Source organism: Equus asinus, chromosome 7 (assembly GCF_041296235.1).
Source record: "Equus asinus isolate D_3611 breed Donkey chromosome 7, EquAss-T2T_v2, whole genome shotgun sequence".
NCBI classification, from domain to species: Eukaryota; Metazoa; Chordata; class Mammalia; order Perissodactyla; family Equidae; genus Equus; species Equus asinus.
In genome coordinates, this window is record NC_091796.1 from 5277885 (window position 1) to 5289990 (window position 12106).

Consider the following 12106-nt stretch of genomic DNA (forward strand, 5'->3'; position numbering starts at 1 on the left):
GCTTTGTTTAGACAACTTCAAGGTCATTTGGATACAGGTTTTCGTTTTGTCTCCTAGTTCTTATTAACATCAAAATTACGTACACACTTAGCGTGAAAGCCAAATAGTTCCAGGAAGACTGTTAATCTGAATTAACGCAGTTTTGCTATATCATAGCATTACTCATATGAGGGTTTTTATTTGATTTACTGTCATTTGAAATGTCTTTCTCTCTCTTTAATATATTGCCTAAGAGCTTGTTATCATGATGACAAGCATCACGAAACACAAATTTTCTTCAGCCGTATCACCTTGGTAATACAAGTTATTACCCAAGCTATATGCAGCAAGATGTTCACCACAGTGTTGTGTAAAATGGCAAAAACTGCAAGCAACACAAACGCCTGACATTAGGGAGAGATGAGTGAATTATGGAGGGTCCTCACAAGGAAATCTGAGAATGTGGCAGTCATTAAAATTGTCCTCATGTCGATTACACAGGTCACATAGGACACTGGTCACCATATCAAGTTAGGTTGGAAAAAAATCAAACTGCAAGAATAGCAGAACATGATGATGAGAACAATATAAAATGCATATAAGAATAAAAAGAAAACCCACAGACACCATAATAGTTGTGTTGTGGTGGTGGGATTATGAGTCACTTTTTCCTGTTCATTTTCCAAACTGACTGTAATGCATTATATGGCTTACATAGCATTTTACACAAAGCACATATTTACTCAACAAATATTTATAGAAACTGTATTAGATGCTTAACTTGTTCAAAATGGATATTTTTCCCTTAGATAATTCCTGGTGGTTTCATTTAGCAAATCAGAATAGTCCAACCCAAAATGCTAAACCTTCCGCTCTTTGTGGTTTTTATATCTAACTAAAAGAACAGTTGGAACACGCGATAACCAAGAAGCACGCTGTCTGTGCTCTAAGAGGACCATCGCCCGGTGTGGAGGAAGCGGGTCCTCTCGAGGCTGGTTCACCACAGCCCTCTGCTCCCCAGTGCCCTGGGCGCCCAGGCTGACAGTTTGGGGCCCTGGGGTGGATTCTGTGTAAGTTTATGCTCTGCTCCCTGCAGTCCTGGGGCCTGGTTATCTCTGACTGTCTAACAGAATCTGGGTGGGCTGCGCTAGGATTCATTCCTTCTCCTCACTGTCTAGGAACACGGGTGAGAGTCAAAGATGAATTACCGGGGCTGGGGGAGCAGAGCAGGAAGGTCAAAAATAAGGGGGAAGAATTTGTTGGTGGGTGTCAGATGATGAATGGAGGAGGAACTAAGTTTCTTTGCAAGAAGCTGAGCACATGCTTCTTGGAAAAAGCCTATTTTACTACAGGAACAGACTTTGGCACGAATTAAATCCTAAGAAACTGTGGAAATCATAGGCCTGGCCTTTCCTTCCAAGGTTCAGACTCTGTCACGATGAAGGGCAGGAAAGGAACAGTAAGCATCGTTTGTATGGAGGGCAGGCCCACCCTGCGCTGGGGAACAGACTTCCGAAGCCTTGGTCTTGCTGCCAAGCTGGGGATGGCAGCTTGGTGTGCTGTGCGTGCACTTGACAGGCACCCTTGCTGGAGAGCCCAGCTGTGTCACTTCCATTGCTTTTCTGGCAGAAAAATGGTCGGTGCCCCCCTAAACTCTGTGCCCAGAGCTCCAACTCCAAATTGGCACCCTCAGACTGAAAGTCAGATTCAGTAATTATATTCTGTTGGGGATTCCCAAACTAAATTTGACAAAAGAAGAGCAAACACTCTGGTTTTAGGAAACACCATCACGAAGGTGCAGGCTGCTCTGATGACCGTTGCTTACGCAGATACACTAATCAACAGAAACAGGAAGGCACCTTCAGGCCTGTTCTGTTGGGACCCGCAGTGGGTCCACACGGCTTGAATTTTGTGCACCCATTTGAGGTGCCACCCAGCCTCTCTGACCTGTGCTGGAGTTGCACAGCATAGACGGCCCTCAACTCATGCAGTAGACATGTTGTGTTCTGAAACATTGCGTGTGAATCCTACCATTTCCCTCCCCGCTGACCGGATGTTCCAGTTTCTGAATCTGCTCTCGCATTTCCATTTATGAAATCCTGACCCTGTCTCCTAGCGACACTGCAGCCACATGGCTTCAACGGCTCTTTTCCTGCCACCTTGGGCAGCACGTCCATCTGTTTAAACTGGTCCAGGCAGGCCCAGGGGCCAGGGACATTTTCTGGTTCTCTGAGCCAGGAATTTGAAAGGCTTCCCGACCTCTTTGTATCTGGTGCTGATTAACATTCTACTGGCCTTGCCTCGTGGGTACGCCAACATATTTATATCTAACATCTTATTTATAATCTCGGTTAATAAGAAAGATCCGAACACAGGACACAGACAACACAGAAGTGTTTGGAGGACACGCACAACTTCAGTTTGTTCATCCAATCACACCTCCAGCCCCTGTCACAAACTGCCCCATTATAGTCCCTTGTCATATTTGTTCATTCTGAGAACAGGCCTCATCTGGGCTGCAAACTGTCAATAAAAGGAGAGTGGCTGGCTCATTTACACGGTGATCGATACCATGCTTCTTGTGGCTGGTTGAATTAACACAAATAATAAATGACATATCTAAAAGCAATTCATATCAGGATTTCTGAAGTTCTTTTAATATTTGCTCACTTTGTGCTGGGTGCAAAAAAAGTCAACTAAGACCAGGATCTGCCTTCAAGAAGCTGATGACCAGGGAGGGAGACAACAAGCCTGAGTGAACTTGACATGATGGACAGCGCATCCGGCTCCACGGAAATGAGCGGACACGTGGGAGGAGAGGAAGATTCACAGAGGGACCGGGTGAGAAGGCAGGCAGCTCATCCCTGTAGTCAGAATCAGGGGGCAGGCAGTGGGGGAAGGCAGAGGGAAGAGAGGCTGGCAGGTGAAGCCAAAACCTTTGCGTGATCCCGTGAAAGCTCCGGAGGAGTCGTCCCGGCCGTCAGTCTGGGAAATGGCAGTGTCAGCCTGAAGAATAACAAGGGATTGGGCTTGGGGGACTGGACTAGAGATCTGTGAGCCAGTTTGCTGCAGTCCAAGTAGAATGTGGTGAGAGTCAGAACCGAGGCAGTGGGTAAACTGAGAGGAAGGAATCTGTCTGTTGTCTACAGGTTATAAATTGATTTTACATACATTATCTAATATGCTATAATTATATACAGCTATCTGTTGGTATGCTATATTATGTACAATACATAATATGTAATACTATAACCTATGTAATATTATACACTCTCCTGAGGCTCCAGCTCCTGAAGGCAGGGACAGTGGGGCTGGTAGAAGCTGCCGGCTTCCCTGGCCCTCTGCACCAGGCGGTCAGAGGCTGGCCGTGTGGGGCAGCAGCCTCCCTCAGGCCCTGCTGGATGCACACAGCTGCCGGCAGCTGCCAGTGCACGGCCCTCTGACAACCGGCTGCAGTTGCCCTCATGATCAGCCAGGAGGGGAGGGGCTGCTTTTCGGGCCACACAAAGGACACAGGCTTTGTCTCTTCCCCTCTTGTCCACCCTGACCCCCTCTCAGAGAGTAAGCCAGGAGAGGGAGTGCTGGGGGAAGAACAGAATGGCCCCCACTTTCCCCACCACCCCTCCCCAAAACACGCACACACACACAAACATGCACACACACATGCGTAGACACAACATGCAAATCCTCTTGGGCCACGGTTCTAGCTGCATTGTGGGAGGAGAGGGCTCTGAAGCAAACCTGAGATTCACATCTTAAAATGAATGTGACTGAGTCTAAACCCAAATGAAACTTTCTGAAAACGTAAAGTGACTTCTGGGTTTTGGCCCTGGACTGAGACGTCAATAAGGAAGGCTGCTGAGCGGTGGGAATGGAGAAGGTTGGGCAGCACAACTGGGAGCAGGTTTGAGGTGGGTTCGTGTATAAAGCGACATGTTGAATCTGGTCGCCAGCCTGAGTCCAGAAGGGAACAGAACCGCTGGTGTTTCTAATAACGGCCCATTCGTCACCCACCACGCCCGCACCTCCCCCTTTCGCCAGCTGCCTCTCCAAACCAGTGGGGGCCCCGGCTGACAAGCCCTTAGGAGCAGGCACCTCGGAAACAAGGAGGGTTTAGAAATGGTTTCCTGTTTACTTTACTCCCCAAAGCCAAAGCCAAAGCTCTCGCGACCCTTGAGCCGCATTTTCTCTTCCTCCCTTCTTCCCAGGGTGAGTGCCCACAGCGTGAGGAGGGCACCATGCCTCCGTTTATATTAAGCCGCTTTTGGAGCTGTTTCTGACAAGCATGGCCTTTTTGACCTCGTGCAAGAAGCTCGTCCTTGTCTGAAAACAGTTCTGCGGAAGGGAGCTCACACGCACTTGTTGCCAAGTTAGTCCATTCTCAGAGGGGACCGTGTGACCCTTGTGATTTTCATGCTCTATGGTCAGACAGCAACCACCACAGACCTGCCGGAATGCAGACGAGCTGGGGCTGAGATGCAGGCCTGGAATGACTTGTATCCAGCCTTGAACAAACACCAACAGTACCATTGAAGGAAGGAAGACAGTCACACTGGGGCATGGTGACGATAACTCCTTGCACGGGGACAACCTTAAAGCTCCCCTCTGCTGGCCTGTGGTCCTGGCCCTGGTTTGTCCGTGTCTTCCAGCTGCAGGAAGGAACACCAGACTTTATCTTTTCCTCTTGCGGCTCTGGGAGCTCACTCTAGTCATTGGTTCATTTGTCCTCAAGATTACTGAGGGCCTCTATTGAGGCCCTGGATTACATTTCAGGTTAACTCTTGCCTGGAATTACGATTCCATAATGGACCAATGTTCAAAGGACCTTGTACCCAGTAGGCCCTCAATGAATATCTGTTGAATGAGTGACTATAGGATACCGGGGATGTATGGTTCCCTGCTGTTGGCTCCCACTGTTGAAAATATCTGCTTTATGTTTTTCTACACTGTCATCTCTCACTTGTAGCATGACAATATCCACTTTTCAGTGGCTAGAGGGAAGGTGGCAGATGTGTGAAACAAAATCCTTAGAAGCCACACAATTGTGGGGGAAAGGAATTTGAAATGCACGTCTTCCTTCTTCCCCTTACCATTTATTTAAAAAATTTCCTGAATGCTCACTAATTATCATATAATCACTATGAATAAAATCCAAAGCCCATTTAAGGCCCCCCCTCATTGGACCTCAACCCACCACTATAAGCTTAACTCCTACAACTTCTCATCACCTACCCCCACTCCAGTCAACCTAGGCCACTCTCTGCCCGAAAAAGTAGCTGTGACTTTCTGCCGTCATGCTTGCAAATGCCCTTTTCCCTCTCCTACCCATTTTCCAAGGCACTCCTCAAGCCTCGAGTTCACGGAGAAGTCTTCTCCAACTATCCCAGAGGATCCTAGGAGGCATCTTTGTCCTCTAAACTCCTAGAGCGCTAATTATCTGCACCACCCATGAGTCTATATTAGGCATGCTCTGTGTCAGAGTTATTTTTTCCCCATGTAAATACGTCCTGTAGAATAGGCCCCATTTTTCTGTAACTCTGGGTTAGAAAAATGTAACTCTTGCCATGCTGTAAGCCCTGGGAGATGATGGTGAAGAAATACACCTGTTCCTCTCGCTCAGGTCTCTCAACCTTAGCGCCATGAGCATTTTGGGCGGATGCCTCTTTGTCGTCCGGGGCTGAGGCAACAGATTTAACAGCATCATGGCTGAACCCCAGCGTCTAGACAATAACTTCCACCAATGCTTTCTGGAAACATATTCTTTTCTGGCTTTCTTCTACGTCATCATCTTAGAATAAACTATTTGACTCCTACAAAATCTTATCTTGTGCCATAGAAACTAGCAAATCCATCCAGAGAAGACATGAATATTGCTCCACAGAAAGCCAGTAGAAACTTTTAAGGTACAAACACAGACTAAAATTAAGAACTCTGAACTGTGAGTGTGGTTGGCCGTGACATTTATATAACAATCTTATTTTAGAAAACTTGAGTAAAAGTCCTCTGTGATTGTGGCTGGGACCATGGCGACCTCTGGCAGCTGGTGACTGCTGGGTGGTGTTGCGTGAGCTGGGCCAATAGTCTAAGGAGGGCAGCAGACACTCATTTTGGGAGAAGCTGAGCTGTGGTTGCCCTGGTTTGGCAGCCTCATGGGATGTGGAGGTTTCCAATACTCATTAGAGAGACTAAAGAAATGCGAACATCTTCTCTCATTAGGCTGTTGTTAAATCAGGACTTGCAGAATTCAAAATTGGAGCCTGATGAAGAAATAAAATAAAATGTGAGGACGATTGCTAGAACAGAACTTCTCAAGATGTCAACAGACAGATGCATGACATGATCTTCTCAGATGAGGGACAAATGTGGCTAAAATTTGCAGTTAAGAAGTGTGGGTAGACATCATGGTTTCAGTACCCTAAGAAGAAATAAACTTCAAACAAATAAAAAATGCCCCGAAGCTGTTCTATATTAACGTGGTTGCAGGCCACCACACAACTCCTTAACTCATTAGAGCCCTTTCTCGATGTGACTGCCTCTTTGAAAGTGCAAAACTCTGAATGACAGAAAAAATTACTCCTTCTTTTCTTCCCTTTAAATACTGTAAGTTCCCTAGAATTTGAGACCTTAAGGACTTACAGGAATTCAAACTACCAACTCCAGAATTTCTTCACTTATTTTCATCAACTGTTCCTTTGACTGTTAGTTCACAAGGCAGGGAAGTGTACAGTGTTTCCTGAGGATTAAAGAGGATTCCATCTCTGCAGCAAGAGAAATGACCAGTGTCTCAAAACTTACTAGAACCCCAGTGTCGTAAGAACAAAATTGAACAATCACTTTCCAGACGCTATTACAATTATAAAAGGGCTGAAGATAGAGGCATTAGGAGCTGGCATTAGACATTAGTAGGCACCCACCGGGATTCAGGGGTTATTTTTATGTTCTAACTGCTTATGGAAAGCAAAGCAGAATCTACAATTCCAGTTCATGTTCCCAGTCCAATACATGATTATCTTCCTCACTGAACGATAGTAATAAACATGATGACCCTGGGTGAGACCAGATACCAAGAGATATATCTACGTGTATATATATATACACAAGTATGTATATATGACTTTTTACATATACACTATTTGATAGATAGATAGATGAACGCTTGATGAAGAGAGAATGGAGAAAAGTTATAATTTTAAAGTTTCTGCAATTTTCTGCCTCTTCAGAGCTAAGAGGTTGAAGTTATCTTTGAAGCTGGATGTCTCTTTCTTCTGGCAAGCCACCCCAATGGGGAGAAACCCTCTTCTGGGAAGGAGATATTTGAAACTATGTGGATCTGGCTCCAAGGAGCCAAACTCCTCTGCATGATGATGTAAAGCTTGTAATTATTGTGGTCAGAGTCACATTTCTGCAGATTGTGATTCTTTAATTTTCTTTCCCAAATATAGATTTGCACTACAATGTGCCAATATTTTATTGCTTTTTTTTTGTGGAGTTGGTGCATAGTTCCTCACAGGCAGTGTTGCGAAAAGACCCGCAGACTGCAGGAAATCCACACAGGCCTGACCTCCTCTGCACTGGAGGAGAGACCATTGAGAAAGAAAAAGAGAAATAAGAAGGAAATGTCAGGCAGAGCAAGGTAAGTTCAGACAAAAAAGGAAAGGAATCAACGAGGCTTGGGGTGGCTCAGTACAGAGACCACATACTGGGCTGTGAAACAAGTCTCAATAAATTTAAAATGAATGACCACAGTGGAATTAAACCAGAAAGTGATAACAGAAAGAGATTTGAAAAGACCACAGATATTAGGAAATTAAACATCAAGCTTCTAAATAGAAATCTGATATTATTTTAAACCAAATGAAAATGAAAACACATGTCAAAATTGTGGGATACAGCTAAAGCAGTGCTTTGAGGGACATTTATAGCACTAAGCACTTCTATTAGAAAAGAGAAAGATACAACATCAGTGATCTAAGCTTCCACCATAGCAGTTAATCCCTAATCAGTTCTACTTCCTAAATATTTCTTAATCAGTTTCCTTCTCTCCGTCATGCTACCCCAGCCTCCTAACCGATGTCCCTGTCTCCAGTCTTGCCTTCCTCCAACCCCAAATCACCAGTTCCTTCTGTCCAGACGCATCTCTCACTACTCCTTCCTCCTTGCATTCCAGCCTTACTGACCTTCTTTAGTTCCTCAGAGTTATCATGCCTTCCTCTGGGTCTTCTCACACACATTGTCCTCTGCCTAGACCACTCTTTTACTTCCAGTTCACACTACTAACTCCCACCCATAGAAATGTCTTAGCTTAAACTTCTCTTCTTTCTGGAAGCCCTGCTCCTACCGTAGCTTCCATAATAGCTCATTGCACCTCCTTTGTGGTGGCATTTAACATCTCACCACAACTTGTTTAATTGTCTCTCTTCCCCACTGGACTAGGGGAGCAGTGATGGGGTCTTCTGTGTCTGTTAGTGTATATCTGGCCCCTAGCAAAGTTCCTGGTGCACAGTAGGTGCTAAATGGATATTTGACAAATGAATGAGAGCCTATTTTAGTGGAAATATGACCACCAAGTTTGTGGTTACAGGTTGATGAGGTCAGGACTTTGGATTACAGCTTGTGGTCAATGTTGGTGATTTCCTGGCATTCACTGGCTCTTCCTGCCTAACAGCAGCCCTGAATTTTATCTGGGGATCCATGTGGGTCCTGGTCAGTGTACACTTACCCTGGCTCCAATAGTTACTTAAACGTGCACCATTGAGAAAGCTGATCTGCTTTTGTGGCTTCAACTGCTGAAACTGTAATTTCTCAATTAAATGAGTTACTGGGATTCCCTTAAGGCTCCAGGTCCTCTTATTTCATCATCTTCCTATCATGAAAGGTGCCAGGTGAAGCTCTCCAGCAGTGCTCCTGTCATGCTTTTCTGATAAGACTATTTAAAAGGATCTGGGTGATGGTCAGTGCCTTAATAAGCAATAACTTGGCACACATCAGGTGAAACATGGCTAATGTCATGAAGGAGATGAAACAGATAAGAATAAAAAAGGAAAAGCAAAGTGGAATTAATCTAAATGTAAACAGCATCACTCCTGTGATTTTTTTGCCTATTACGAAGCAAAAGGAAATGGCTTTCTGGCCAAAAAACAAAATGCTGTGTTGTGCTTCATCTATTTTTTAAAAATAACATGAATTGCCTTTTTCCTGATAATACAAATAATTTGTGTTCATTATGGACAATTTGGACATTTAAAAAAAGCAGATAAAAGGAAGGGATCACCAAAAACAACATGCAAAGTAACCATTGGTACGATCTGATGCACTTCCTTTCAGGAGTTTGTGTACACGTCACACATATGTATATTTTCCTTTCAAAATTCAATGTGTGTTTTTGTACATTACTTTTATCCACATACAACATGACCCCAAAAAAGTGATTTTTATAAGGTTCCATTTTGTGCATATGCTACGACTTTTAAGAAATGGTTCTCCTATTGTTTAGCACGTAGATTATTTCCAAGTCTTTACTGTGATAAATTACTCCATGATGAGCCTATTGAATCCAGGTCTTCGTGAGCAGCTCTGCTCCAATCACAATTCAGCTTCTCCTCTCATGGGTGGACCCTCTCCTACTTTCTCAAGGATGTTCCTCCCGCCAGAGCCACCCTGCTACCTCAGTGTTTCCCTCTCTAGAGAATTCTTCCTGTCAGCACCCAAACATCTCCAATATCTTCCATCTTAAACAAACAAGTGTTCCTCTCACCCTGTATTACTCTCCAGCTCCCAACCCTTCCTCTGCTTCCCTTCATGGATCTATTCCCTTTATTGATCTGGATTACAGTCTATACCCTTCATGGATCTATTCCCTTGATTTGATCTGGGTTATCATCTCTACTTCCTGACTTCATATTCACTGGCACCCACTCTGGTGAACTAATCTGGTCAGGTAGTGTCCCCACCCCTCAGGCAAATGGGCTTTTTTCAAGGTTACCATCTGCGTCCGTCCGCTTGTCTGTCCATGTTTTGGTCCTTATCTCCTCATCTTATCTGATCTTTCGATTGAGCAGAACTTCCTTCCGGAAACAATCTCATCTCCTCGCTTCCATGACATCATCCTTTTTGGTTTTCTCCTGCTTCCACATCCTTTGCTGTCTCTTCTCCCTCAGCTTGTCCAAACAATGTTGGGGTACCTTAGGGTTACATCTTGGCCCTCTTCCCTTCTACACCTTCCAGGGTCATCTGAGTCTCTCCCAGGACTTTAACTACAGTGACATGCTGATGACTCCAAACTTTCTTCTCTAGGTCAGAGCTGTCTCCAGGTTCTCAGATCTAACTGCCTACCAGATACTTCCTCTGGATGTCTACTAGGTATCTCAAACCTAACATTGCTAAAACAAAAAAACATGTATTTTCCCCATTTCTCCAAACCACCTCTGTGCCTCCTCTAGCCTTCTGCGTCTCAGTAACTCCAACAACTAGTCACCTGGTTTTTGAAGGCAAAAATGTAGGACTCAGCTGGATTTCCCTCTTCCTCACCCCTCATATGCAGCCCACTAAGAAGTTCATTTCCCCATCTCCAAAGTATTTCTGAGCTCAGTCATATCTCTCCATCTCCAGTGCCTCTTTTCTTATCTTAGCCTTCACCATGTCTTGCCTGGATGACCTCAGCAGCCTCTTCATTGCTCTCCAGGCTCTATGTCTTGTCCTTGTGTAACTCATTCTCCTCACCTCGTCCAGAGTGGCCTCTTTACTGGCCTCCCACTTAGCCAACCTGACACAACGTCTAAATGATCTGGCATCTGCTGCCTTTTTGATCTCACCTCTTACCACTCTCCCATGGGCTCCGAAAGCTCTACCACTTGGGCCTTCTTGCTCTTCCTCTCGCACTCCAAGATTTCTCACCCCAGAGCCTTTGTGTTTGTTGTTCCTGTCCTTGGAACTCTCTGCTCCAATCTCTACATGATTGGCCCCTTTCTACTGCCCAGGACTCAGCTCAATTATCACTTTTTCCTATTTAAAATTGGTTTTCCCTTCACATATCAACTCCAAAGTCTGAGAAACTTAAACACATGCAAGTCACACAAAAAACAAGTCAAAACAAGCAAACAAAAATGCCAACTGGGAACCACCCAAAGTCCATCAACAGTAGAATGGGAAAATTGTGGTATATTCATACAATAGGCTAGCATCTCGAACAGAAGATGAATAAGCAACAACTGGAGCACCACGGCTCATGAGAATGATTAACAAAACGTTCCAGAGCGCAATCACTTCCACGGGGCAGGAAGGGAGTGAGAGCAGGGAGAGGAGCCTAGGAAGCTTCTGAAGTACTGATCTTGGTGTGTCTCTTAACCTGGATGGTAGTATAACGTCTTTGTTTCATTTTTCTTCTACGAATTGCACATATATGCTTTATAAACTCTTTCGAATCCACACTATTTTTCACAATAAAAAGTTTCTTTTAAAAGAGCAAGATGGGGCTCTGAAGCGACATAATTGTTTTTTCCTCAGAATTATAATAATAACGTGAGCTACATTTACTCCATGTATCTCAGGTCCCTCACTGTTAAGTGAAGGAACTGGCCTCGTTGGCCAAGATCGCTTTCTGTTCTTACATTTTGTCGTTCAGCAGAGAGCAGGCAGGTTTGAAGGAACCTTGAGAGGCCGTCTGGTCTATCTCCATGCTTTCCAGAAGAATCACAGTTAATTAAAACCAGTCCAGGCAAAAGTGAACTAATTTGGTTTGGAAATTCCACTCTCCCTTTCCCCAGGAAGAAATTACACGGCCTTGTTACATATAATCAGCTTTAAACGTCTGAGAATTCTTTCTTCTGACTTACACAGATGCTCTACGCTTTGGGGCCTCTTTTCAAACAATGAGGCAATACATTCACAGTTGAAAAGTTTGGGGAGACTAAGTCTAAACGGAGCTGCCTGTTAAAAATGTCATGGTTCCCAACCTCCAGATGGCCTCTGTACCTTTCCTAGAGCACAACAGGGTGGGTGCTACAGGTGGTGTGTGTGGAGAGGGGAGCAACAAGGGGTGGTGGGCTAATGCTCTCCTTGGTCAAATAAAATCTTCATTGAGTTGATAGTACGAATACAATATTCAGTGATCTCTCTGCCTGTTGCGTGT